The 27,248-nt window shown below is 39.7% G+C and overlaps 1 protein-coding gene across 1 annotated transcript in view; it reads right to left on the bottom strand.

The window, feature by feature from the left end:
- Nucleotides 1-27,248, bottom strand: part of Greb1l (growth regulation by estrogen in breast cancer-like) — a 339,057-nt gene that overhangs the window by 178,873 nt on the left and 132,936 nt on the right. Inside the window, exon 4 of the mRNA XM_013503842.1 lies at nucleotides 22,631-22,748. The gene's annotated coding sequence lies outside the window, so the exon portion shown is untranslated. The remainder of the gene's footprint in view (nucleotides 1-22,630; nucleotides 22,749-27,248) is intronic.

Genomic DNA, 27,248 nt, shown 5'->3' with positions numbered 1-27,248 from the left:
GCAATGATCCTCCTGCCTCAGCCTCCTGAGTGCTGGGATTACAGGCATGAGCCACCATGCCTGGCATAAGCTGTATTTTTTAAAGTAACATCTATATATCAGGACAGCATGATACCAAAAGTTACTTAAAAATATAAAAAAGACATCTATTTTATGCAAAACTTGAGCTAGGCTGCTTGAAAAACAAAGGCTAAAACCTTGCTTGACAGTAGCATTAGTGCTCATTGAAACCCCTCACTCGATTTATTTTGGCTACATGTGGAAGGTAATTAAGATGAGCCATTTGGGAGCTGACTGAAGTAGGACAGCACCTACCTCGGCGTTCCTGCTACTGTATTTTCCACAGAAACGTGCCGAGGCCAAAGGTGCACTCCACTCCTAGAATCCAGGTAGCAGCAGAGGGGTTTTCAGCAAGACACAAAGACAGGGCACTGGTGCAAAACAGCCCCATCTGTTTCAGTCCCCGTGGTCAGTGAGCTATGGGTTCTGAAAAGAAATAGCTTTCCCAGGGCCCTTTTCACATTTTCTGCAAACACTGCATTGTCGGCATCACCAACAAAAACTCTTCCTGTCTTTATAGTTCTGGAAGTAATTAGTAGCAACCAGGAATACAGCTTCTGGCTGTGGTGACGGGATACCACCATCAAATGTCACCTATGAATAAATACACAATTCTGATTTAATCGCCCAGATAACCCAGAAAATAAACCAGATTATCACAGTGACTGCACTTTTGCCATACAAATAAACATGATTTTCCCCCCTTCCTATACTAACTGCAGGGGAAAACTGAATGCAAAGTAAACTGGAATTGGGGCTGGGGATTTAGCTCAGCAGCACAGTGCCTGCCTGGCAAGCGCAAGGTCGTGAGTTCGATTCCTGGTACCGGAAAAAAAACAAACAAACAAAAAAAGAAAACAAAGTAAACTGGAATCAACCAACATCAAATAATTATTTAAACCAATATCAATAAAATGACAATTTACATTCTATTTAAATGAGTACATACATTGAAGATAGGACTAAAAAGCATATTTTACTTAAGTCTGAAGTTCCTCTCTGGTAAATAATAATAATATTAATAAATTTCTTATACTGGGAATTGAACCCAGGATGTGCTAAACTACATTCCCAACCCACTTCTTGATTTTATTTAGAGACAAGGTCTCACTAAGTCGCGCAGGCTGGCCTTGAATTTGCAGTCCTGCCTCAGCCTCCAGAGCAGCTAGGATTCTAAGCAAGCACACCACACCCAGAGCTCTGCTGAATCTTCACAGAAAAAAGAAACGGTGTCTGTTAGTGGTTCCCTTTCAGTCAGCCCCTTGAGCGGCCGGTCACTGCGGCTCAGCCTCTAACGGAAGAAGGATGAACAATCCTCCCCTCTGTCCTCAGCCCTGGGGAGCGAACAAGAAGGAACAGGAGGCCCGGTGGCCTTCCACTTTCTACGCCGCTCGTCTCCGCGTCCTGCCTCTCTTAAAGATTCTGACTTCCTACACAGCCTCAAGATTCACCTAAAAACTGAACTGCACAGAAGTTCTTAGGCCTACATGAAAGCGATAGTTTTTTTTACCTTTTTTTCTTTTTTTTTCTTTTAAAGAAAATAGTACCAAAAAAAGAACAATAGCAAAATACAAACAACACAAATCAAGGACATTAAAAATATGAAAGCGGTATCTTTAGCTCAGCTCTCAAAAACCTAGAGGCACGCTTAGAGACAAGCCAATGGAAACTATAATATTCAATTAATATAAAATACCATCTTCTCGTTTTTATTTACTGTTGTCAAGGAGAAATAGACCTTCGACATTTCTCAAAGCCGACTTTAGCCTCCCTCACCGACACCCTTTGCTGAGGCCGGCTCAGAGGAGTAACCCTCGATCCAGAAGCACACACGTATTCACCCCAGAGGGAGGCCGCAGAGCGCACCCCGCACACAGACACCCGTTTCCGCTCCAGGCAAGACACACCACAGCTCCTTTTTTGTTGCTGGAAGGTCTCCTTGCTCATCTGGGAAAAAAGGTTGTCTGGATTATTTTTGGCAAAACAACCCCAAATGCCTCCCAAAACAAGGAAAGGGGAAAGCCTAAGCCGACGCAGGTTTAAGTTGATGTTCATATCCTTGGCCTATTACCACAAGGCTACTAACACCAATTACAGGCTCTTCCTCCACTTCCCTAGAGCAGCCACGTACCCAAACAAAAAGATGGAAACTTTTAACTCTCAGGCTTGGTACAGAAAAATATTTAAGGGCAGCGTTTCTCTTATAGAATACAATATAGGAGTGAGTGATAAGACACCCAGTGGCTGTAAGGAACAAAAATAGTAGGTCTGTGTTTTAAAATTCATTTCTATTAAGATTTCTAAAAATTGCCAAGCATGTTGGCACGTGCCTGTAATCCCCAGCACTCAGGAGGCTGAGGCAGGAGTACTACCTTGAGTTCAGGGCCAGCTGGGACTACATAGAAGACCCTATCTCAAAAAAAAAAGAAACAAAGAAAAAAAGTTTAAAACAATTTCAGGCTGAGGGTGTAGCTAAGCAGTAGAGCATCATTAGCCTAGCATGTGTGAGGCCGTGGGTTTGATCTCTAAAACTACAAATCAAACAAACAAAAAATAATTTCAATAAAACATATGAATTGAATATGCAAGTATGATAAAACCAACTGAAAAAATTAGGCTATTTATTACAGAATATACATTGGCAAATGAACATCGGCAATGAACAGTACATTCTTAAATTAACAGATTTTTTCTCCTGCAGGAGTTACTACCTAACATTTACAGAGTTCCCACGGTGTGATGGAGCGTGCAGTTCTCTAGAATGATGTGTACAAGGTCTTGTCAAAGTTCTGCTGTGGGGGATTAGCATGTATGACTGATTACATTATCCTATTTCTGTTCTGCTTTTTAAAATGGACACACGAGGCGGTGGAGCGGTGTCAGAAATACTTACTAAGCCCTATGTGGTACTACCTACAGTACTAAGCATATCACATATACTAGCTTCATGTATTTAATCTACGAGAGGGTCAAATCATCTTGAAAAGCATGGCACCGACAGGATTTAAAGCAGGCAAGGGTAAATACTTTATCATGTGCAACAGAGGTATTATACAACTACATGATTAAAATTAGATGACAGAAGGCAACTTATAAAACATTAACATCCAAGCCAGTGGTGGCACAATCAGGAGGCTGATGCCACAAGTTCAAGGCCAACCTGGGGTACAAGGTGAGCTCAAGGCCAGCCTAAACTGCATAGTGAAATCCTGCCTCAAAAACACACACGCAAAAAAGCTAATGTTTACAATAGGCGAACATTCACCAGTGGTGGCAAATTTATGGCATGTGCGTCATTTTTCTTTAAGACAAAAAATGTTAATGTATGAGTTAAAACCTCAGTATTCACATTTAATTGCAGTGTTGGCACTTTGTGATAAATAAGTGGGTTTTGGGGTGCATGTTGGGCATTCATCTATAAAAGGTTCACCATTTCTACCCTAGACTAAGTGTTACTATTTGCCCTAGGTTTAGTCCATTTCACAGGGTGTCACAATTAAGCTGATTGTGTCAATTTGATTGGCTTAGGAGCCATAGCGGGAGTTGATGAGCACTTCTGGGTGGGTCATGCAGGCCTAGCCTCGGGGTCTTTGTCTGGTCCCCAACCTGTAACTCTGGCCCTGTCCTCCTCCTCTGCCTCCTGGGAACCACGCACTAAACAGCTGTGCTTTGCCACACCTTTGCACCTAATGTTCCCGCCGTGAAGCCAGCTGACCATGGGCTGAGTCCTCTGAGACAGTGAACCCAGTCAACCTTCCTCCTCTGAGTTGTGGGCATCGGGTGTTGTGCCCCGGCTACGGGACAGCTGATTAATACACAGGGTTATGTTGCTCCAACCATGACCATTTTAGCCATTCTATCCTTTCTGTGTAAGGCCAAATCTCTTAAAAAGTTTAGACAAAAAGCCCTGAAGGATTGAGAAGAGTGGTTAATGGGTTATCTAGTGCCAAAGGACAACGATAACTTTCAAGTCTACAGTCCAAAATGCTAAGCAAGACTTGACAAAACCACTTTATTTAGACACTCATTTCAGAACCTAAGAAATCTGTGTTTTGAAAGTCATGTGACCTCGGAGCAAGTTACTAAATTTCTTGGAGTCTATGTCCTCATCTAAAATAAGAGTTAAATAATATTGCCACCCACAATTGTTATAAGGCTTAAATAAGGTAGTATATGTGATAAGCTTAGTACTATGGTTAGTACCTAATAGGGCTTAGTAAATATTTCTGATACTGCTCCACAGCCCCAGGCTTGACCAGGTGTTCATTATCTTTTGTCTGAATTCTCATGTTCAAGGAGATTTAGTTCTTCAAAGTCTCATTGTGTTTCATTTTTCTTCCTATAATCAACCCTAAATATTAAAATTATTTCCAAAGGTGCCGTTTCCACTCTATGACACATTCCTCCTTCCTACTCAAATCTGTTCACCTTGCAGAGTGAAGAATAGGTAAGTTTTTGAAGCGGCCTCACTTCCAGACACAAGCATCTTCTGTTACTCCTTAGTTTTGGTTAGTCAGACACATCCAAATCCAAGCCCCTGCATGAGCTTTTGATCGATCCGGACAGCCAACAGTCTAAAGCAGTGCTACTCAAAGTATGGTCAGACTCTGATCAGGCAAACACAGAAGAGCAATTTGGCAAGAGTGATTTTATGTCTGTTGAATCTACTAATAAAAAAGAGTCAGACCTAATGGTTCACATCTATAATCCTGGCACTTGAGAGGTGAGGCAGGAAGACTGTGTGAGTTGGAAGCCAGCCTGGGCTACATACTAGTAGTGAGTTCAAGGTCAGCCTGAACTACATTTGAGATCTTGTCTCAAAAAAAAGAACACAGAAAACAAAATTAGGGGTTGGGGATGTAGCTCAATGACAGAACATTTGCTTAGCATGTGTAAGACCCTTCTTTCAATCTCTAGTACTGGAAAAAAAAAAAAAACAAGAACAAAATCAGAGAAATCAAGATTATTCAGCTGGCATAAAAACAGGCATTAGAACAATGGAATTAAATTAAAAATTGAGGGTGCAGTGGCACACATCTATAATCCCAGCGCTCAGGAGGCTGAGGCAGGAGGATCACTGCGAGTTCAAGACCAGCCTGGGATACAAAGTGAGCTCAAGGCCAGCTTGAACTGCATAGCAAAACCCTGTCTCAAAAAGACAAAGAAAAAAAAAAAAAAAAGGAGTTGAAAAAGGCTTATCTTTATGGTCAACTGATTTCTGATAAGGGTACCAGGATAACACAATTGGTAAAGCAAAGTCTTTTCAACAAATGGTGCTAACGCAACCAGATAGCCAAATGTAAGGAATGAAGTTAGATACCCCTACGTAAAGATTAACTCAAAATGGATCAGACTTGAATGGGAAAGCTGACTAATACACAGCTTACTGTTGAAGCTATAGAACTTTTAGAAGGAAATGAAGGTATAACATCTCTGTCTTGGGCTAGGCAATTTTTAAAAGTAGAACCCCAAAACATAACATAAACTGGGCATCATCAAAATGAATCACTTCTGTGCTACAAAGAAAATAAATGAACACACACACAAGTTTGTAAATTATATATCTGATAGAGATCTTCTATCTACAATACATAAATAATGCTTAAAACTCAATTAATAGGGAAAAATGACTCAATCAAAAGCTGAGCAAAGGATTTGCACAGATACTTCTACGAAAAAATACAAATGGCCAATAAGCAAGTGAAAAGACACTATTATTAGCCACTAGGAAAATACAAATCAAAACCATAATGAGATACTACTTCATATCCACTGGGATGGCTGAAAACTAAAGGATAACAGCAAGTGTTACTGAGGATATGGAGAAGTGTAATGCTCACGCATTACTGACGGCAATGTACACTGATGCAGCTACTTTTGGAAATAGTTGCGTGTGTCCTTATCAGGTTAAATACAGAGGTGCTGTGTTGCCCAATGGATCTACCCTCAGAATCGACCCAAGAAAAATGAAAATACACAACTGTGCAAAAATATGTACATGAATCTCTGTAGCGCCACTATTATTTTATTAACCAAAAAGGTGGAAACAACTCAAATGTCTATTAACTAATACATGGATAAACACTATGTGGCAGTACGAACAATGAAGTGGTATTTGGCAATAAAAAGAAGTAAGGTCTTGGTATATGCCACAACATGGGTGAAATGTGACTATATTATGCTCAGAGAAAGAGGGCGGTCACAAAGCCCATGCCTGGAGTCCATTTGTACAAAATACCTACGAGAGGCCTATGTATAGAGTTCAATTTTATTTTTTATTAGTACATATTTGTCATACATATGGATCATACTCATCATTGGGAATTTGCACCTGTATGTGATCTATCTTAACTGTTCTTTCCCCACTCCCTTCTCCTCCCTTTAATCCTTCTTCCCCTTCTCTCGCTAAGGGGGGCGATAGCTTTAATATCTACACTGCTGTTAGAAACTACTTCTTACAATGTTGGTGCCAAGGTTCCAGGTGCTATGCCCTCATCACAGCGAAGAGCCCTTACCACTTCCACGTCCATGATCCTGTAGAGCCTAATACAGACTTCAAGTGGCTGGTCCTTTCAAAACGAAACCCTAAGACCATAGCTCCCATGACCTGAATACCTGGCTTGTTTAAAAGGTGAGATATACTTTCTAGATGCTGAGAACTTCTAGCGCTTGTCCCAAAAAGCCTAGTCACTTGACCAAGCAGTGATCATTACTGCTACTTAAATGTTCTTAGTTTTTTGGTTTAAAAGATGTCTTCTCAGCATGTCCCTAGTAAAGCATATCTGCAAATTGAGGATAAGAAACCTCAGAAGAGACAATTATTTCGGGTGAACAAGCACTAGGAGTCTGACCTAACCTACAGTGGACGCTGTACCTTAACCTAAAATGGGTACCCCCGCTACTTGGAAATTTTAAGTAAAAATATTGGCAAAGTGTTGCTGCTTTTCAGCAAGAGAATACAATGGTTAGGGTTTTTTCACTGAGCTGCTGCTTCTCTTCACTTCACATCAGTACACCTGACGGAAGCGCATTCAGTAAATCATGAGAAGCCACAATACAGAACAACATAAAAGGTAATAGTAGCTGAGAGGTAGCTTTCACATACATGGGACTTTATGAGGTATTCCAAAAGGAAATTATGTAAAAGTCAATTGTTTTGCTCTGTAGATATTTATGTTTAAGTTCAAGAACAATAGAGGCTTCCTAGGAATTTATCCTAAGTAGATAGTAAAAAAGGGGGCTGGGGACATAGCTCAGTGGCATAAGCGCCTGCTTGGTAAGCACAACGTTGTGAGTTCGATCCCTGGTACAGCCAAAAAACAAACAAAAAAAAAGACAGTAAAAAAATTTCCTAGGCTAAGTATGTAAGATTATGTGTTACATCATTATTTTTAATGGTAGACATTTTTTAAGCAACCTAAATGCTCAAACATAAAGAAATGGGTAATTCATGTATGACACATGTACTTTATGCAGTGTTATGTTCCTGCCACAATAATTATGTGGCATGTACAAAAATGGCTAGGATGTTGTTTCATAATCACAACGCTCAACTGTATGCAGTAATGATAACTATGCATTGATATGCAGGCATATGAATATGAATGGAAAATATATTAGGAAAGTCACATTTCATGTGCTATTTTGCAAGGTAGGGAGAGTTGGAGGAACTATCATGTGATAATTAAACATTAATTATAATTTTTACTTAATGGGTCTAAAGTTGTTGACATAAAAGGTATTGACAATGAATTTTTAAGTGACCAAAACTTATGGTATATATGGTAAACTGACTGTTTTTTGGAGGAATTTTTTAAGCAATTTTATTAACACAATTTATATACCATAAAACATACTGACTGTTGGCAGGACCTTATGAGATTTTTCTCTGTATAATCTAACCAGTCTACGAGAAAGACTTAACATACTGACTGCACATTTCTCAGCAAAATGGCCCACAGGTGGCCTCAGCAGGGAGCCAGAGCTTCTTATCAATTTCACTGCAGCACCACACTTCAGGAAGAGCAGACAACCGAGATTACCAAGCAACTGAGAAATACCTTAGGCACAGAAATAGAGACAAGATCACACAAATGAAAGCAACTTGGAGAAAACAGAGACTTGATATGAAGGAAAAAGTGTTTAAACATTTATTTCATTAATATCTTCAGAGACAGAACAGGAAACAACACATACATAAAACATTAACACATACATAGAAAAATATACTTCTCAATGGCATTGAAAACTTTGTCTACACAAAAAAAACTTGCACAAAAATGTGTACAATAGCTTTCTTCACAACTGCCAAAACTAGAAGCAACCAAGATATTTTCAGTAGGTGAATGGATAAACTGTGGCACATCCATACAGTGGAATATTAGGCAGTGATTTAAAAAACCAACCAAGCCACAGAAAGACATGGTGGGACGTTACATGCACACGGCCAAATGAGAGAAGCCAGTCTGACAGGATTCCAGTTAAGCGGTGTTGCTGTCAAGGGGAGAGGCTCTGAGCAGCGTGTCACTGGGCGATTTCACTATTGTGTGACTATCACAGAGTGTGCTTACGCAAACTTAGCTCTGACACTGTGAGGCTATGTAATCCTTTGAAACACACTTGTATATACAGTCTGTCCTTAACCAAAACATTGTGCAGTGCATGACTATATGATGCTCCAGAAAAGGGAAAACCAGGAAGATAGTAAAAAGATCTATGCTTGCCTAAGATTTGTGGGAGGGAGGAGGAATGAATTAGTGGGGCACAGGGAATTTTCAGGGCAGTGGAACTATTTCACATGATATGGTAATAGCAGAGAGACGACCTTATACATTAGTCAAAGCCCACAGAGCATACATAACAACAAAAAAAGGTGAATCCTAAATAAGCTATGTGCTTTAGTTAATAATGATGCATCTGCATTCACTCATCAACTGTAACAAGTGTATAACGCTAACAGAAGATTTTAATAATAGGTGAAACTGGTGAGGTGGCCTGAAAGGGTGTGTAAGAATCTCTCTAACTTCCTGCTATTTTTTCTGTAAACCTAAAACTGCTCTAAATATAGCTTATTAACTAAAATAAGGCAAAAGACCAATGCAGTACTCTTTTTATTTACAAAATTTGCTAACTTAACAATGAAAGTGATAATCTTATATTCCAAGAGAAATCATAAACTGAAAGGATTCTTTAGGAAATCATTAAGCTATTATGTACCTAAAAGTACAACTTTCAGTTGAATAATTTTACTTTTGGAAATCAGGTACAAGACGTGGTAGGGAAGGACTCATGAGTAGCAAGTAAAAAACTGGATGTCATTTAAATTATCTAGTAGTTAAATAAATTATATCATTAGATGGAGTTAGGCTACTATAAAATTACATACACAAATTCATAATCTTATAACATCACAGAAGAATATCCATGAAAATATTCATTTTTTTTTTTTTTTTTTTTTTTGAGGCAGGGTCTCAGTATGCAGCTCAGGCTGGCCTTGAGCTCACTTTGTAGCCCAGGCTGGTCCTGGGCAATGATCCTCCTGCCTCAGCCTCCTGAGTGCTGGGATTACAGGCATGCGCCACTACGCCCGGCTCTAGAATATTACTTTTAAAAGAATACCAAATTATATATATAATTACAAGTATGAAAAAAATATATTTCTTCAAAAGCCTATGTGAAGTTTGTAGGGTTATAGATTTTTTCCTCTATTTCCCAAACTTTTTAATATGTTATAATTTCTTCAACTAGGGTAGCAGTTTAAAATAATGAAGCAAACTGCATTTTTAAATGAACTTAAATACAGGATTTGGTGATTTCTTCAAGATTTTTTTAACCCTTTGGAAAATTTAAACCTTAAGTGCTTATTTTTACAATAAAATATTTATCAGGAAAATCAGAGAAACATGGAATTAGCTGTAGACAGAATTATTTCATAAGATATATGCTCTTTTGTATAAGAATTATTACTATTCTTATGTAACTACCAGATTATTTTAATGTCCTTTAAGTTCAAATTTTGAAGTCTTGAATTTTTTAAATAAAACATTATTATTGGCATTAAGGAGATCTGAATTTTAAAAATAATTGATCTGTGGACTAAGTCAGTATATGTATCATTTCCTTGTGACTTCTGATTGCTACTTTACTAATTTAAATAGGGGCTCTTTTATAGTTGGTACGATGAATTGCTCAAGGGTGAGCATTCTGATTTAAACATTTTAAGAATACTTGATAGCAGAACACCTTCTACCTGGAACATTTTACATTGAGTGTTCTCTGTACCATGAAATACCCAAAACTCAGACACTAAGCTTAAGGGAGCAAAGTGCTGCTACATGTAAAATTTTCAACATTTACCACTAACCTTCGCATTCTGAAGAAGATTTTGTCGTAGCCTTAGTATCCCACAATTTATAACCTAAATGGCTTTAATACCAAATAAAAAGTCCCAACAGGCCTCATGAGTTTTTGCTGCGTTTTATGGACAGGCCCTTAAGAACATTTTCGTTGTTTTGACTTTCAGCCACACTCAACTGATTCTAGATGGCCATCCACTAAGTATTTATAAATTCTGCTGGTAACACTTGAATCCAAAACGTTTCATCCTTGCTTGCTTTCACACATTTCCTGAGCGAACTCAGTGCAGCGGGTGAAGACACAGAGGCGCCTCATGAACGGCTCCTAACCTTTCCCTGTGGGAGGCCACAGCTAAAACGCACTGTCTACAACCCAGGAATCAGGCATCTCGACTTTACCCGCTCTCCCTCCTCTGAAATGGTAGGAAACGAATGTTTCTCTTGAGAAGCTACCCCGTTCATAGTGTTTTTATGTTAGCAGTCAAGTGGGCTGAGATTACATTTAAAATCTTTTATTCCAAAATGTTTCAGGATAGCTAAATGGTAAAAATAGGTTTGTTATATGCTGCCATCTAAGTAGTAAACTCTTTTCTCTCTTTTTTTTTAAATCACCCTGAGCAAATGCATAAAGCAAAGACCCAGTACCTTAAGCTGCTCCCAGAGGCCCGTGAGGCCTTGCTATGCCTGCCTCTGGCCCCTGCCCAGCCCCTAAACCCTGATGGCCCTGGGCTTCTCTCTCAGCTCCTCCTATGGAGCACGCTCTTGCTCAGAGCCTTCAGACTTGCCACAGAACTCTCTCTAGCCCTCCCTCTGTCTCACTCTTCCCTGCATCTCAGCGTGGTCAGTGCCTCCTAAAAACCTCTCCCTCTGAGATAAAGGAGGTGCTCGCAGGTACTCTTCCCCTTCCAGCCCTCCTTCCAATTACAAAATCATCCAGTTTTGGTTTTTTTTGTTTTTGTTTTTTTTTTTTTGGTTTTTTTCCTCCGGTACCGGGAACTGAACTCACGACCTTGCGCTTGCCAGGCAGGCACTTTGCCCCTGAGCTAAATCCCCAGCCCCATCCAGTTAAATAATCACAGGTTAGTGTGTTTATTAGCGCCCTCTGAGTGGGAACTCGCCGAATGCTGACTGAATGAGTAAAAAAGTGAAAACAGTAAGCTTTACAGATCTTACTAACGCCAAAAAATCCACTCGTTCTCCACAGATGTGAAATGGAACGTCACTCAAATACATACTTAATCTATTTATAAAAAATGTCGAGATCTTCACTTCATAATCACTTGACTACAACTAGATGCTACTAAATATTACCACACAGGTTATTTGTGTGCTAGTTCAACTTGTCACTTACGCTGCAGAGGAAATAGTTCATGAGAATTCTTTAGGTCAAACATTTTTGTGAATTCAAAACTAGCTTTTTCTCCTTTTAGTCTGAACTGAAGTTGTACCATTTCAATACATTCATTGGTACACTTATGCGGTCAATCATAATTTCAGCTGCATCTTTATTGGCTCTCTTCTCTGCATTAAGTGCTGGTGACTGAAAGATGAAACACAGTCTTTGCTCTCTGTGATTTTTTGTTACTTAGTACAAGTTTGTAGTACATAACGATTACAATTATTGTGGGGACTTGGTACATGTACATAATATATCTGAATTCCTCTGTGTGTGAGTGTGTGTGTGTGTGTGTGTGTGTGTGTGTGTGTGTGTCTTTTTTCTTTTGAGCCAAGCAAGATATATGCCATCCAGTTACTGCAGCTCAGGAGCCGCAACACACAAAGGTAAACGTAGTGACTGCTTACTGTCCAGAGGGGTCGGGGAAAGCTTTTAGAAATAATGTGCTTGACATTTTACTATCATAGTTTGTCTTACAAAGAAGAAAGTTAAATAAAATATCTTTAAGAGATATCAAAAGAAAGCAAATTCCTATTTATTTTTTTATTTATACCTTCTTGTGAAAGGTAATAAATAGGAATTTATTTATTAAAGGTAATAAATTTCTTTATTTATTAAATAAATAATATGAATTTATTTATTAAAAGGTAATAAATAGGAATTTTACTTTACACATCTGTAACAACACTTTCATCCATTTTGCTGACTGTCTTCAACAACGAGGTCTCACTCGGCTGCAGTGTGACAGAGGGAGGCCAGATGCTCACCCATCTACACCCTCTCCCTGGAGACACAAGCAAACACTTCCTGGTTCTCATGATAGAATGTGCCCAATGTAATGGCCGAGACAGTTAAGAAGTGTGTTGCCTTCCCTAAATCCTTTCTTCCTGCCACACCTGCCTTGGAGTCCAGAATTGGAAGCTGGCAGCAGAACAAGATGACAGTGGCTGAACTCCTGCGTGACTCCAGGGAGAGTATTCATGTCAGAGTGCAGCACGAGCACGCAATCAAGTCACTGGGGTCCGGAGGATGTGTGCTGTAGCAGGCAGTTAATGCTAACAAATCATCCCACTGTGCAGGCAGCAGGCAGTCAATCAGAATTTTAAAGAACCTGATGATGACAGATACTCTTAGTTGCTGTTATGGTTTATACCTAGATGCTCCCCAAGCCTCATCTGCTCCGTGGTGGGGTTTTGAAGGTGACTGGCTCACGGGGGTGCTTGGGAGAGGCGGGACACTGTGGACACGAGCCAGAAGGATACATCTCTCTTCCCAGCTCCTCCCCCGACTCTCTGCTTCCTGGACACCATGCTGTAAGGACTCTTCCTCTGCTTATGGCCCTGTGCCACACTGTCCCGCCTTGGAGTCAGAAGACCACAGACTGAAACCTCTACAAACTGTGAGCTGAAATAAACCTCTCTTCCTTTAAGATGCAGGTGTTCTCTATCTCAGTGATGAGAAAAATGATTAAAACAGGCCCCCCACCACCCCTTTTAAAGACAGAGTCTCACTATATAGCCCAGTATAGCCTTGAATTTACTATGTAGCCCAGACTTGCCTCAAACTCACAATCCTCCTGCCTCAGCCTCCCAAGTGCTGGAATTACAGTTATGCACTACCATGCCTGGCTCACAGTCCCTTTAAAAATACCTATCTCCTCTTAGTTTTGCTAACAGGACCCTGTTTGGGGTACCAGTGGACATAGCTCCAGGTAAAGAATTTTAATTGCTCTAAGTTCTAAATGCTAAACTCTAAGGGGAAAATTCTGTTCCCCATCTTTCCAGCCTCCCTACAGGGAGGGGTAACCATGTCGCCTAGTTCCAGCGGGGAAATCTGCTGCAGGGATTTCTGGGAAATTTTCCTTCCCTGATAAATGGAGACCTTCATTCCCTTCTTACCTTAAATGGACACCTACATGACTGGGCTCTCCATTCTAAACTAACAAAACAAATGCACTGTAAACTAGGATCCCATATCCACCAAAGCCGTAGGTTCATAGGCTGACACGGCAAATGCACATAAAGAACACATGCGCAGTTTAAAGGCATTCAAAGCTCATTTTTTATTTAAACAATGAAATGACAAAGCAAAGACCTCCATGGAACCAAGGCCACAAAATTCATAAAATTTGAAATATAAAGACCTGTTCATTTAACACTAACAAATTTTGTCATCATCTATTTAATATGACATATTTATCTGACACTTTCGTAATGTACTTTCGTTAAATCAGAAAACTGTGCTAGCTAAGAGTTCAGGCTTTGAAGCCAGATTCCCTGGATTCAAATCTCAGCTCTGGCACTTAATACAAACTTATATGCTACTAAACTTCTATTCTTTTAATTACTAAAACAGAGATGATCACATCATATAGTGTTGAGGATGGTGAAAAGGATAAAATGACACGGTGCTAGGCACATAATGCTTAATAAGTATAAGCTTTTATTTTATTATCTCAAAATTTCAGCATGCAGCTTCAAGTAGGGAATAATCCATTGTCTGTGAGAGGGTCCGTGCTGTCCATGTGTCTAAGCACGCTTTATGTCTGGGGCCTTCTGGTGAGTAAACTAAAGAATAATTAAGGTTGCTTGACAACTTTGCGCTGCCTGGGTTTTAAGCAGGGTTAAAATAACATCACAGCTAAGTTGTTTTAAGTACAGGATTAGAGCCAACGACCGAGAGTCAAGGGCGGAGTGGGAGAGGACACTTGTGAGAGGGGCGCATGCCCTCGCCTGTCCCCATGAACTCTCTTGCCCCGGGCTTGCGGACTCCGAGGCCTCACTCCAGACAAGATAACAAAGAGACAAGAGCCAAGCAATAACCACAGACGATAATCCTCACAGTGGCAGAGGTTAGGTTTCCCTCCTGCCTTCCCACTCACCTTCTCCGAAATGGATGTTCAACCTTGCAAGCAAATGGCCCACGTTTCCTGCCTCTCCGTCTCTGCCCACGACTCCCTTCGCTAGAACAACCTCGCCACCCGTCTCTGTGTGTCAGAGCCCTGTTCGTTTCTCAGAGTCAAGTGTGAACACCTCTTCTTTCAAGATCACGTAGCAAATAGTCCCACTGACCCTTCTGAGCTCTTGCTGAACTTCACTTATTCTCAAAGTGTTTTCAGAGAATCTTCGAAGACCTTAGAATTAATTTTATGTGGCAAAGGGACATAGTTTTGACAGTTTGGGAATGATTTAATAGCTATAATAAACTGAATCCATTTGAGCCTTTTCTCTTCCCCAAGAGGACATGCACTGACTTCCAGTAAGACGTAAGCACCATGTTAATAGAAAAGTGAAAGTGTTCAGGTCCAGGAGATAGAAAAAAATCAATATAGTGTACTGACCTACAAATATACAGTTCAGCATCAAGTTCAGCTCTAACTGTCCTAGCAAACAAGGGCAAAAAGGGACACCCAACATGTACTGGATCACCATAATGTATTCCATGAGTAGGTACAAATATTATGTTCTAACAAAAAAGGGGAGCAGCCAGTGGTCTCCCATCCACAGAGAAGGGGATGCACCAAGTCCTTCAGGACAAATAAAACTTACCCATCACCTTACAGTATCAGATAATCTCCAACTGAGGCTATTACAGAGGTGGAAGGTAATTACATTTTTATGTGAAAACTGCTAAAACAGCTTTCCTGTAGGCACTGAAGCCCCAGCCAAGGAGATGATTAGGCTTCAGAAAATACTGGATTCCAGGGTCCTCCACTGCAGTAAAAAGAAGGCCTGGCTAGACCCTAATGAAACTGCCTAACTCAACTCCTTCCAGCAGATCTACAAGATAATCGAGGACCGGCTGACCACCTGCAAGCCTGTGACTATCCATTCCCAGCTCCCTGCTGTGACCCAACAGAACAGCAGGGAATGTAGGGCTAAGCAGGCAGAAGTGCACTATAAAAGGGATAACCAGGAGGAGGAGGATGGACATGCTGTACCAGCTGCTCATAAGGTACTTGACTCTAAGAAGACTGACCACCACATGCATTATGGGGAACATGTTTAAAAACAAGCAAATTCTCATGGAACTCATCCGCAAGATGACAGCAGACAAGGCCTACGAAAAGCTCCAGGCCAGCCAGCCTGAGCCTCACAGATGTGAAACAAAGAAAGCTTACAAACTGCATGAAAAGAAACTCCAGGCAAAGAAGGAAGAGGGCATCAAGACGTAGTCTAAGGAGAAAAAGCGCAAGAAATAAACCCCTCCCTCCTTGTCTGTACGTAGTGATCTCAACAATTCTACAGAGGCATGTACAATAGGACACTGCATACAAACTTCACAAATGTGAGTACCACACTTGTTAATAACAACAAAGGTAACAATTTTACATTGGAGGGCAGTTTACCTGAACACCATCTTAGAAGTCTTTTTCAGAATTAAAGGGCTAAAATAGTACGCAAGAAGTGAAAGGAATGCCGCAGTATAAGAAAACACACATCCCATGAAGTGTAACCACTGAGTCAAGTAATAAGAGCAGACTCATTCTATGTCTCCTTATGTTGGACATTATCTTGTTTCTAGTGATCACTTTCTTCTACTTAAAACTGGGTTTGCTGTGAGTTCGTCTAACAGAAAACCGCTCACCTTCGCTGTTTGGTTGGGGAGATGATACAGCTGGGGAACTAAGGGAGCAGCACTAGGAATGTGGCCATCCACAGCCTAGCTTCTTTCAAGAATACCGGTCCCATTCTTTCCATGGCCTATTTTTATCTGAATGTCTCCCTACTGTCTCAATCTTACCCTAAAATCAAACGTATCTCCCCACCCCGCAAAACGCCGATTTGTCTTCCCTGTTTCTGTTAATGGCACCACCTTCCCCCCAGGCAGTGGGGCTCTTACTTCTCTCTCCGGACTCTAAAATCCCTTCAGCAAGCACCCACCTCTTCTCCTTTTAGCTTTTACTCTTTCCCTTTTCTTGCTAACACTAGTATTCAGGTTTGTGTTACACGGAGCCCATATGTAAGTAACAGCTTAGAGTCACTTTCTAAAACACAGGACTGTCCCATCCCTGCTCAGATACTTGCCGTGAGCCTTGCTCCTCATAAACGCAGACTGACGCGCACAGCCCGGGATTCTCCTACACCACAGCATGGTCCCAGCCCAGCATCTCACTCCCCGCCGGCTTCGCACTGCCTCCGCCCTCACACTTTCAGCTACTCTCCTTGTATTCTCTTACTGTCAGTGTTCCACAACAGCAAACCGCTCTCCTTACGTCCTCCCTGAAAATCCAACTTCAGTTCTTCCAGGCCCATGGACAGTGCCGTGGACAGTGCCACCACCTAAGCAAATTTTTCCTGGACTTCACCTTTTGCCGAACTCATAGTACTTACTGTCATCTGCTGTCTCATTTAATAGCTCTTTGTATATAACTTTATGGTATCACTCAACTTGTCTTGCAGATTTGCACATTTACTCTGATGGGGTACATGAGAGCACATATCTTAGCTTCCCAATAAATTAGGATTCTATTATCCTTCTTATGTTTGACACCTTCAGTGTCACCTGCCACTAATTTCCACCCAGGACAGGAATCCCTTCATCAATCCTGAAATCCCACCCTCTGTCTACTCTGGTGAACATTCTAGGGACTCTTCTCAGCCCGCTGCACTAGGTAACAGAAGGGTTTTCATACATCCCCACATCATGCACGCACATGCGCACAATCCTCGGGAAGCCTATGCCAGGGGTTGGGGTTATTGCTGGTAAGGGACTTGGGTGGCTCCAAGATGAGGGCTTAACACTTTGCCCTTTTCTACCCAGTACAAAGGGAGGCACTGAGAAAGGTCTCCTAGGAGTGAAAGGGCTGCTTCAGATTACACTGTGTTCATCAAGCACCTGGCTGCCCCTATCGATTCTACCACAATTTACCAGATTCAGATCTTGCATCTGGAAAGCTGTCCTGTAATTCATACCTTTAGTTTCAGTTTGCAACAAAATCAGAACCAAATGAATCACAACACACAAAAAGACTCCGAAGTCTAGGTGGCTAATGTGACTCTTTTATAATACATCCCCACATGCGCACTCAGAAGACCAGGAAATCTCCTCACTTCACCTTTCTATCTTACTTCAGTCCCTCACTTTGTGTGGAAAGTCACGATTTCCACATTCAAGTTTTTATCTGCTAGGCTCAGGGAGCCGTGTCCAGATTCCCAGACACTGTAGGGTTCTGGCCTCCTGGCAAAAGGAGATGCTTATCTTAAGTCTCTCTTGTCATTTTTACTATTCCTGAAGGGCAGAAAGCAGTTTCTGCAAATACTTCCCTTATCATCCCTAGTGGTTGGGCGAAGGAATAAGGCAGTCAAGCAAGTGTATCAACAAAACTTGTATCAACAGGTCCTTCCTGGGCTCCTACATCTGGGCCCGCGATCTGAAGAATCCAAAGGCAGTGAAGACACTGTTCCTGCTCTCCAGAACCTCATGATTTAATGGGGAGGCAGAGCTTAAAACTCCCACTGCCAAGTTATCTGATACAATAAGAAATCAACTATGCAATCTTGGAACTATAGGAGCTGGGGATATAGCTCAGCGGTACAAATGCCTGCCTGGCAAGCACAAGGTCCTACATTCGATTCCCGGTACCAAAAAAAAAACCTTGGAACTATAGAAAATCTAAAGGCCATCCAACCCAACCTTTTCCCCAAGCAGAAATCATCCAACATCCTTGTCAGACTATTAACCTTCTGATTGAATGTGGATCTCATATCTCACAAAGCAGCTCATTGAATTTTTCAGTCTTTTATTACTAGAACATTTTGTTCTGATGTGAACCAAAACTTATTATTCCATGTAGCAGTGATTTTCAAAACTTTTAAATCTTTAACCCATGCAGTGCGCCTTTGAAAGAAATACTAGACACAAACAGAGAAAGCAGTCAGAAGCAGACCTCTTCTGCTAGCAGCGGCAGGAGGCCCTCAGCAGGCCTACCAGCCTCCTCTTCGCCAGCCCCTGCAGCCCCAGGCTCACCACAAAATCTGTGGCTTTAAAGGTAATTAGAGTCAATCCAGTTCCAGCAGCACATGTCAGCCCTTGGAAACAGCTCTCTCGTCTCTTTTGAACTTTTTTTTTTTTTTTGGATTAAACTTGCCCATTTCAAATGATTTAGTCTCTTTATTTTCCCTTGTATCTTCCCCTCCTAACCATTCTCCTTAAAAAAAAAAAAAAAGTCAAAAGTATATTTGCACACCATCCTTTCAGTACCGTGACCAGCTGAGGACATGGCCTCTCTTACTATCTGGACACCAGAACTACTTGAAAAGGATTTAGTGAATAAAGAAGGACCTGAGCTGGACCTTGAGAAGCACAGGCTTACAGATGGAGAAAAGACAGAATTCCAGGCTAGGAACTGGTATGAACAGAGACACGGGAAGTGAAACAAGGGCCTCCTGATAGGCTGGCCTCTCCTCTTCCACATTCTTAAGGGTTCTTTTTCGTTTAGCCACCTGCTCACTCTTACTTATTTCTCAGAAGAAAATTAAACCAGATCTTATCTCCAAGAACGCAGGCTTTTATTGTGCTGGGATCAAATCAGTGAAATGATCGGAGCACTACCAAAACCAGGTCACTTCAACATTCTAGCCACCACCACGGGGAAAGAGTGCTTGATGAAGATGCTTGGTAAGTCTGTGAAAAAACTGTATTATCTTTCAATTAGTCGGCATCTTGACAAGAAGATTCATAAAGGTTATAACGTTACTGAAGCGCATCCCTGGAAATTCTCAGATCTAAAGCCAAGCCAGAGAACACCGTATCTGCACAAAATCATCTTTTCTTTATTATTTATCAAAGCCCCAGGTGATAATATAGCCCAAATGGACTGTAAAAACATTTTCATATGATGAATGCTCATATAGGAAAGCAACACATCCTGCGCAAGCAAACATCAGGACGAAGATTTTTCAGTAGATATGTTCATTAGGACACATTTCCCGTGCTACTTGGCTTTCCTACTTATAGATAAAGAACTCAGGCACAGTGCTTTTTCGTACAATTTGGTTTTTCATTAAAGAAGAAAGCTTTTAAAGACAACTCTTTTCTCTGAAGCTGTATTTTCCTAGTGACTATATGAGTGCTCACATTACAGGACTGGGAATTTCACACAGCACTCCCACACTTGGGGAAACTGACCTTGTCCTACATTTTAATATGTATTAGTAATCTAAAGATTCCATAGCATTAAAAAAAACTGATCCTACCAGCATTCAGAGTAATTGATTCAGACATTTTATTTCCATTATTTTCTCCTTTTCCTTCATCTCAAAAGGAGGTAATCTGAATTGCTCTAATCTGAAAAACAACAATAAGTGTAGCAAATACTTGACAATGAAGATGAAAAGCCTCTAAAAAATCTGTTACCTTAGTAACAGCAAGAATGTGGAAGAATAAGAATACACTGTCAGGACATCATTTCAGATTCCACAGATTTGAGGCCTAAATACAGTCAGCTTTCATTAGCTTTTTGTTTTGCCCAGCAGGTCCTTGGACTTTGAAACAAAACCTGAATGACAGCTATGAGCAATTCCAGCCTGGCTCCTGATTAGCTATGCCAAACAAAACAACTCTCTACAGTGTAAACTTTCCAGGCATCTGCAACCAAGCCTCTGCAGAGACTATAATTCCTCAGTGCGATCTGAAAGGGGGTGGGGGGTGAGGGATGCCGAGGAGGGGGAAGGGATAAGACCTTCCCTTCCGCCTCGAACTAGTTCCCCAAACTAGTCTCTGATGAAAGCAGGGGAGAAAATAAAAGTAGAACTACTTTTGTGTGGTTGTAACTTCTAGTTCTGCCCTGCTTTACTGTTTAGCCAGTTCTCTAAATCCGAATATTCTATCCCGTTAGCAGTCGTAACATCTGTAACACCCGCTCATCCAAACCACACATGCGTTCAAACCAACAAGCAATTCTGAGACTTAATTCATATCGAGTAGAGCAAGCAGTTGATTAAAGAGATCCAAAAGGCAAGGGGAACGAGGACGCATGAATGGATAGAGCCCCAAGTGGATGCAAGCTAAGATTTTGTGTCATTTGTTTTCATTCGCTTTTGCTGAATGTGACCCAAAATTAATTACAGCAAACGACACAGAAATGTGCTGTTTGGTCCCATCTGCTACATAATTAGATCCCCGAGGAACTAACTATTAAGCTTTTCTCTTACGATCAGGCTGCTTGATTCCATCTAGAGAGAATACCTCTATGTACACAAAAGAATCAAAGGTTAGATCCCAAAGCAGCAAGTTCTAACTGGATGCTTGACTTTAAAGTTCTAAGTGGTTCTGGAAGAAGTTGTCTGCCGAAAAGTCTGTACTGAAATATCAAGTGGCAATCCAGCGATACGGAGATAAGAGTTAAACTAAAAGTGTGGCTTTAACAACAATCCACCAATCTCTTCAGGAGCAGAAATGATTGCGTTTCTTGGCCACAAGTAAAATGGTAGCACTGAAGTTTGCTCTTGTCTTCTGAAAGTGAGGCATTTAACCTCACTCTGATCTCTACTGCTTCAGAGATAATCTATAGAAATTGACAGCTGACTTAACTTGGAATGTTAGTTGATCAAGTTTCCCTATTTCTAGCCAATGACAAAAACAAAACAGTGTCATGATCACTAGGTGGCATGTAAGGTAAAAAGAAAAAAATCTAACCTTCTAAAATGTCATTAGCAGATATATGGTGACCAATGTCATAGAAAACTTACTATTTACATAGCCGCATCACAGAACCCTTTCTTGGATTTAAGACAACAACAAATTTAAATCATTGAGAGTTCAAATGGAAAACTCAAGCTCAGATCTAAAAGATCTCTGCTCACAGACTCATCAAAATCAGAATCGGGGACATATTAATTTTAGAAACTAAAGACAAGGGAAATATCAATGTTTAAGAAGTTAATAACCAATTAGAAAGCTACATTCTCATTTTTTATTCAATGTGACTGTAAAACCACTTTACTATAAAAAAAAAACCTCAAATTTTTTTTTGAAATTGATGACGACAAGGATACAAAAACCCCTACATATGAGTATACGCTCTCATCCCAAACCAAACCCGCTGATTCAGCACGGAGTCATCAACAGCGCTCTTATCTGGGAGAGGAACAATCCATTGTCCGGCTGAAACAAAGGCCGCTGCACAGGAAATCAGCCAAATCTGGGCCAGATGGTCGCTGATTCAGGTTTCATTCTCCCCAGCCCCCACTCACCCTTGCACTCCAAAAATAGAGTTAGATAGCATTTTTGGTTACCAGGTAATTACCCTGAGTGTGAGGCATGAAAAATTACCTACATCCCCCACTCCAACACCAATGAATTTGTTAAACGTCCTCATAAAAAGCTAAGCAAGTAAGGTGCTACCCAGGAACACACCTCTAAAAACCCCACTGTCTGTTTCTTAGGCACAGTGTGAAGTTTTACCAGATGGAATGATTTAAAATATTCATGCTAATTTGTTCTCATCTCCTGCTTTTCTCAAGCCAAGACACAAAACAGAAACAAACCCAGTGAAAACGGACTTCTCACCGTTGTCTTCTGTAGACTGACATCCCCTTCCAAAGGGGTTCCTGTTTTGTAACCCAGAAACATTTTCAAAACTACTATGGAAAAGCTACCCAAAAAACCAACTGTAATAAATACCAACACTAATTTCCTAATGGTGTTAAGAAACATAAAAATTTTGTTACAAAATATGTGCCTTAGATGGAAGAGGCTTTGATCCAAATAATAAAGTAGAACATTGTTTTCTTCACCTAAAAGTAAAAGTAACCATTTGGGAAAGTAACGGTATAATCACAGGATAATATTTTCACAAAGTATTCGCACACTTTACCTGGATTGAAGAAACCACAGCACAAGTCCTCCACAAGGTCTGTCATTCAAACAGAGAGAGACTGGCTTTTAGAGTTCACTTTCTCCAAGTCTCAGGAGCTGAGAGGAACAGAGAGAGTCTGGGGAAGGAACAAAAAAGAGATTTGTGTTTGAGGGGAGGGTGCTGCTAAGAATGGTACTAATATTCCTGTTCTCAAGGAAAATGCCTCCACATATCCCACTGGAATTACACAGACAACAGAAGGAAAAATCACTGATATTGATTACAAATCCGTGTGTGATCTCATGTCATAAAATTTAAACATTAGAATATTGCTATAAACACATTTCACACATCTCCTGGTTACTGTAAAACTCAGTTATATATTCTAAACAGCACCTATTCATTAAAGCAAAACATGTACGACTATGTCACTGATTTAAGTGATAAGTCTGCAACCTCCCAATAGAAACTTGTATATTACACAGACATACATAAAGATTTGAAATCTCTCAAAAATGTTCAGAAGATATTCCTTTATTTTTCCTATTAAAAATATTTAGAATAAAGAGTGGTCATTTCTTTAAAGGGAATCCTTGACTCTCTGGGGGTTCCTTATGAGATAGTTACACTGATGCGGCTTACGTAAGTTTTATTTACCAACAAACAGCAACCCCTTTAGTAAACTTTATAATCCTTTTCATAATTACTTTGGAAACGCCAATTTAGGAGTACATTTTATTGGCATGCTACCATGTAATTTTTCAAGAATTTATACACAGAAAGGTTAGAGCAGATAAAAGAGGTTTTTGGTTCTATTTGTTTATTTTTTAGCGCAAAAAAGTCACAGGCTGGTAAAGCAATGATTAAAGACAAAAATTACTTTAAAATATGCAATCAACAGCAACTCTCAAATACGGTCTGTTTTATTGTAGGGAAGCAGGAAGGCTGCTAAAGAGCCTAACCTCAGCAATTTAGCAATTTAGTGAGACACTGACTTAAAGTAAAACGTTAATATGTCTGGGATGGTTATGATAGTCCAGCTGCCTTTGTGTGTGTTTCATTTAAATGTAAATTTGTCTTAGAGACTCTAAAGATGAGCTCAGAAGGTAGCGAATTTCAATGTAGCTCAGTGCAAAGGCCCTGGGTTCAATCCCCAGTACAAAAAAAGCTGTTAAAGGCAACAGAAGGTGACCTTCTTGAAGAGAACGCTCATGGCCGCATGCACAAAGCCAACAATGACCGCAAAATAAAGCAAAAGACAGAGCTAGGCGTCCTGACATTCTGCTTTAAGCAGGATAGTGACAAATGGAAGCTTCCTTGAAAAGCTGCCCTCCAAAATTGCTACTAGATGTTAATTTATAATTATAGTATCAGGCTACATTTTCATCAATGGTTAGATAGTGTAAATATATACATAGCACACAGATATACGATGTGCTATGACATCAGGATGTCAAGTGTATTGTTGCTACCTTCATTAGTACTTTTTTCAAGCATCTTAGATCTAATTATTTTATTTTATTTTATTTTCTGGATCTAATTATTTCAATGTATTTCTACAACCTGATTTCTGGTTAAGACACTACTATTTTCCTTTACAGTACTATAAAATAATACTCAGCATCATATCAGGCAATGGCTTGTTATGTATACTTTTATAGCCCTAAATTAATTTTCTTTTCATGGAATTATGTCATCTCAAAAAACTGCTACTTCGATAATCCACTAAGAATCTTTAAAATAAGGCAGTTGGACCCTGGGAATTTCAGTATTCTTGAAAATGACGACTGACATTAAAATTCGCTACCTTCGGAGCTCATCCTTAGTCTCTCAGATGGATTTACATTTAAATGAAACACACACAAAGGCAGCTGGACCGCCATAACCGTCCCACACACAGTAATGTCTTCGGAGACTTCAACCTCCCACTCCCAGGGAAAAGAAAACTGTGACTACACAACTACTTTTGATCAGTCAACTTGATATAGCATTTGAATAGGGTTTATATGTTAATGCTCTAATTTTATGTAAGAGTTAAAGGAAAAGTATAAAGTCAAAGTATAAATCAAAATACTAACAACATGCAATGAAAAACAGACAATCCATTCACATCAGTTTCTAGAAAACTAGGTCTTAATAAGTAAAAACTGTATCAACAACAATAAATGACTACATGAATGCCATGAGCTAGAATTTAGCAGACGAGCTAATGACCTTTCTCTTTGATATGCCCTCACTGAGAGGACTAACGGAGCTTAAAGCGGCAATACTCCTACATTATATTGAGTTCTAATTATCTTTTAAGTCTTTCCTTTTTTTTGACTCTACAACTTATATTTTCCTTTCTGATGGTCCACAAATCCAGTAGAAAATTTAATTTCATACAATTAAGAGAACATTTGTATAAAGATAATATATTTATGGCAAATACAGCTCTGATTTCATCTTTTTTCTAAATACAGTACATAAATAATGAGAAACATATCAAGGCTCAAATCAGAGTACACCTAATTTTCACTAATGAAAAATTGCAAAGAATATAAATTTCTAAAGGTGAATTATATTTATGAGAAAATACTTTAACATCTATGCTTTAAATGTTTATTACTATTAATTACTATTTATTACTATGTATGTAGTAAGTCACCTCAAATAATTGTAAATGTACTTTAAACAGTCTGAAGGTTGAAATGAGTTTTCATTCATTTTCTCTCTCACAATTTCGCATGCCTGAAGTTTACTACATAAAGCAAGTGTGTAAGTTGAATAGTGATCACACTCATACACTTCCCTCCTCTTTCCCTCAGTACTCACCAGTGTCACTAATAAACTCAAACATTCACAGAATGATTTCCTTAACATCACCAACACTGTTTCAGACTTTAGGGGCCAGGGATCTAGCTCAGTGGAACAAGGACCTGGCTGGCAAGTGCAAGGTCCTGAGTTTGATTCCTGACACCAAAAGTTTAAAAAAAAAAAAACTTTTTAAAAAAAATTTTACATCTGATGCCTTGTGCACAACTTTAAAACATCTTTTGGCTTACAAAAAATAAAATGGACATTAAAACTCCATTTAGGTAGCAATTCAATTAAATATTTTGTAGGTTTTATACTGGGGATAGAACAAATAACACACTTGCATATGACAAAGTCTTTTACTACATAGTAATGGTTTAAGAAATATGGTTGAATAAAATTAGGTCTGCATCTACAGAACTACAAGCTACACTCTGCATTTTAAATAGACTGTAGTTTTCTCCAGGGCAGGGACCGCTCTTTATTTGCCTTTCTCTTTTCATTCCAATTATAGGTGCCTAATATAGACTTACTGACATATTTATTGTTAATTTCCTGCTCAATAGAGAACTCTATTATCCACCCCACCAGATTATGAACCTTTTGCTTAGTAGGAAGATTATAAAGAGAAAAATTATTCTCAAGGAAGTGACAAACATATTTAATAATTAAGTCTTTATCCAAATAAAAACTGAGAGCCAGGTGTAGTGGTACATGGCCATAACATGAGTATCCTGGCAGGCCGAAGCAGGAAGATGCCAAGCTCAAGCCCAGCCCAGACAATTTAGCAAGTTAGTGAGACCCTGCCTCAAACAAACAACCAACAAATTAAATACAGAGTGACAGTTTGATATTATAACTACTCTTCCAATTATTATTTCCAAACCTTTAAAAATCAGCATAGATTAAACACAAACATCAGTCTAAGGTAGAATTATGGCATCTGTCAGTCTGCTTACAATACATGAACATCAGCTTCTCCAGAGTAAACCACATGGAGATGTCTGAAATTTCTCATGTGACAGTATCTAAACCAATTACTGTTTTGATTTTGGAGGTTTTATCAATTTAAAACCTAATAAGCCATGTGAATTATAAAAACTCAACTTCATGGTTCTATTCTAGTAAGCAGCATTATCCCCACAAACACAGGAATTCAATAACTTTTTTTTAAACTAGGATTTCTTTAGATGGTGTCTTGCTGTGTCACCCAAAGCTGGCCTCAAACCTCCCGCTATCCTCCTGCCTCAGCCTCCTAAATACAAGTACTCTTCCTTTATTCATTCCTGCAACTAGGTCATTAACTGAATTGGTGGGTAAATGAGGAACTGTATGTAGTATATACACTACAATATTCAGAACAAAAGATAGTGGAAGGAAACTCCAACTTGACTTTCACTTGCATAACTCTTACATGCAGTATTATAATGTATAACAGAACATAAAACTACAGTGCTTTACTGTACAGTACAATGAGAAAAAATTACTGCACTGTATAAACAAAGTGTACTGTAAAAAAAAGACAACAAGACATTGAGGATCTATGACATACAAGACATACAGAACTATACAAAAGAACCCCAATGGGTCATAAATCTGAGTGGTGGGGTCATCAGTCCAAAGAGCGCGTCATCATGGTAAGTTCAGTCATTAAACAGGCAGGTCCTTAAACGAGTAACGTCTGGATTAGATATCACATTATCAAAATAGTTCAATGCAAATGATTTGTTTTCCTAAGAACACATGGCCTCCAACAGCCTTTAAAGGAAAATACAGCAGCCGCCATCCAGTCATCACATCAGCTGGGTTCAGGCGATACTGATCCCTCCCAGGTCAGAAA

This window comes from Chinchilla lanigera, unplaced genomic scaffold (genome assembly GCF_000276665.1).
Source record: "Chinchilla lanigera isolate Chin_1 unplaced genomic scaffold, ChiLan1.0 scaffold00001, whole genome shotgun sequence".
Classification (NCBI taxonomy): Eukaryota; Metazoa; Chordata; class Mammalia; order Rodentia; family Chinchillidae; genus Chinchilla; species Chinchilla lanigera.
The sequence above is the reverse complement of the archived record's forward strand: the minus strand, read 5'-3'. Positions and strand labels throughout refer to the sequence as shown.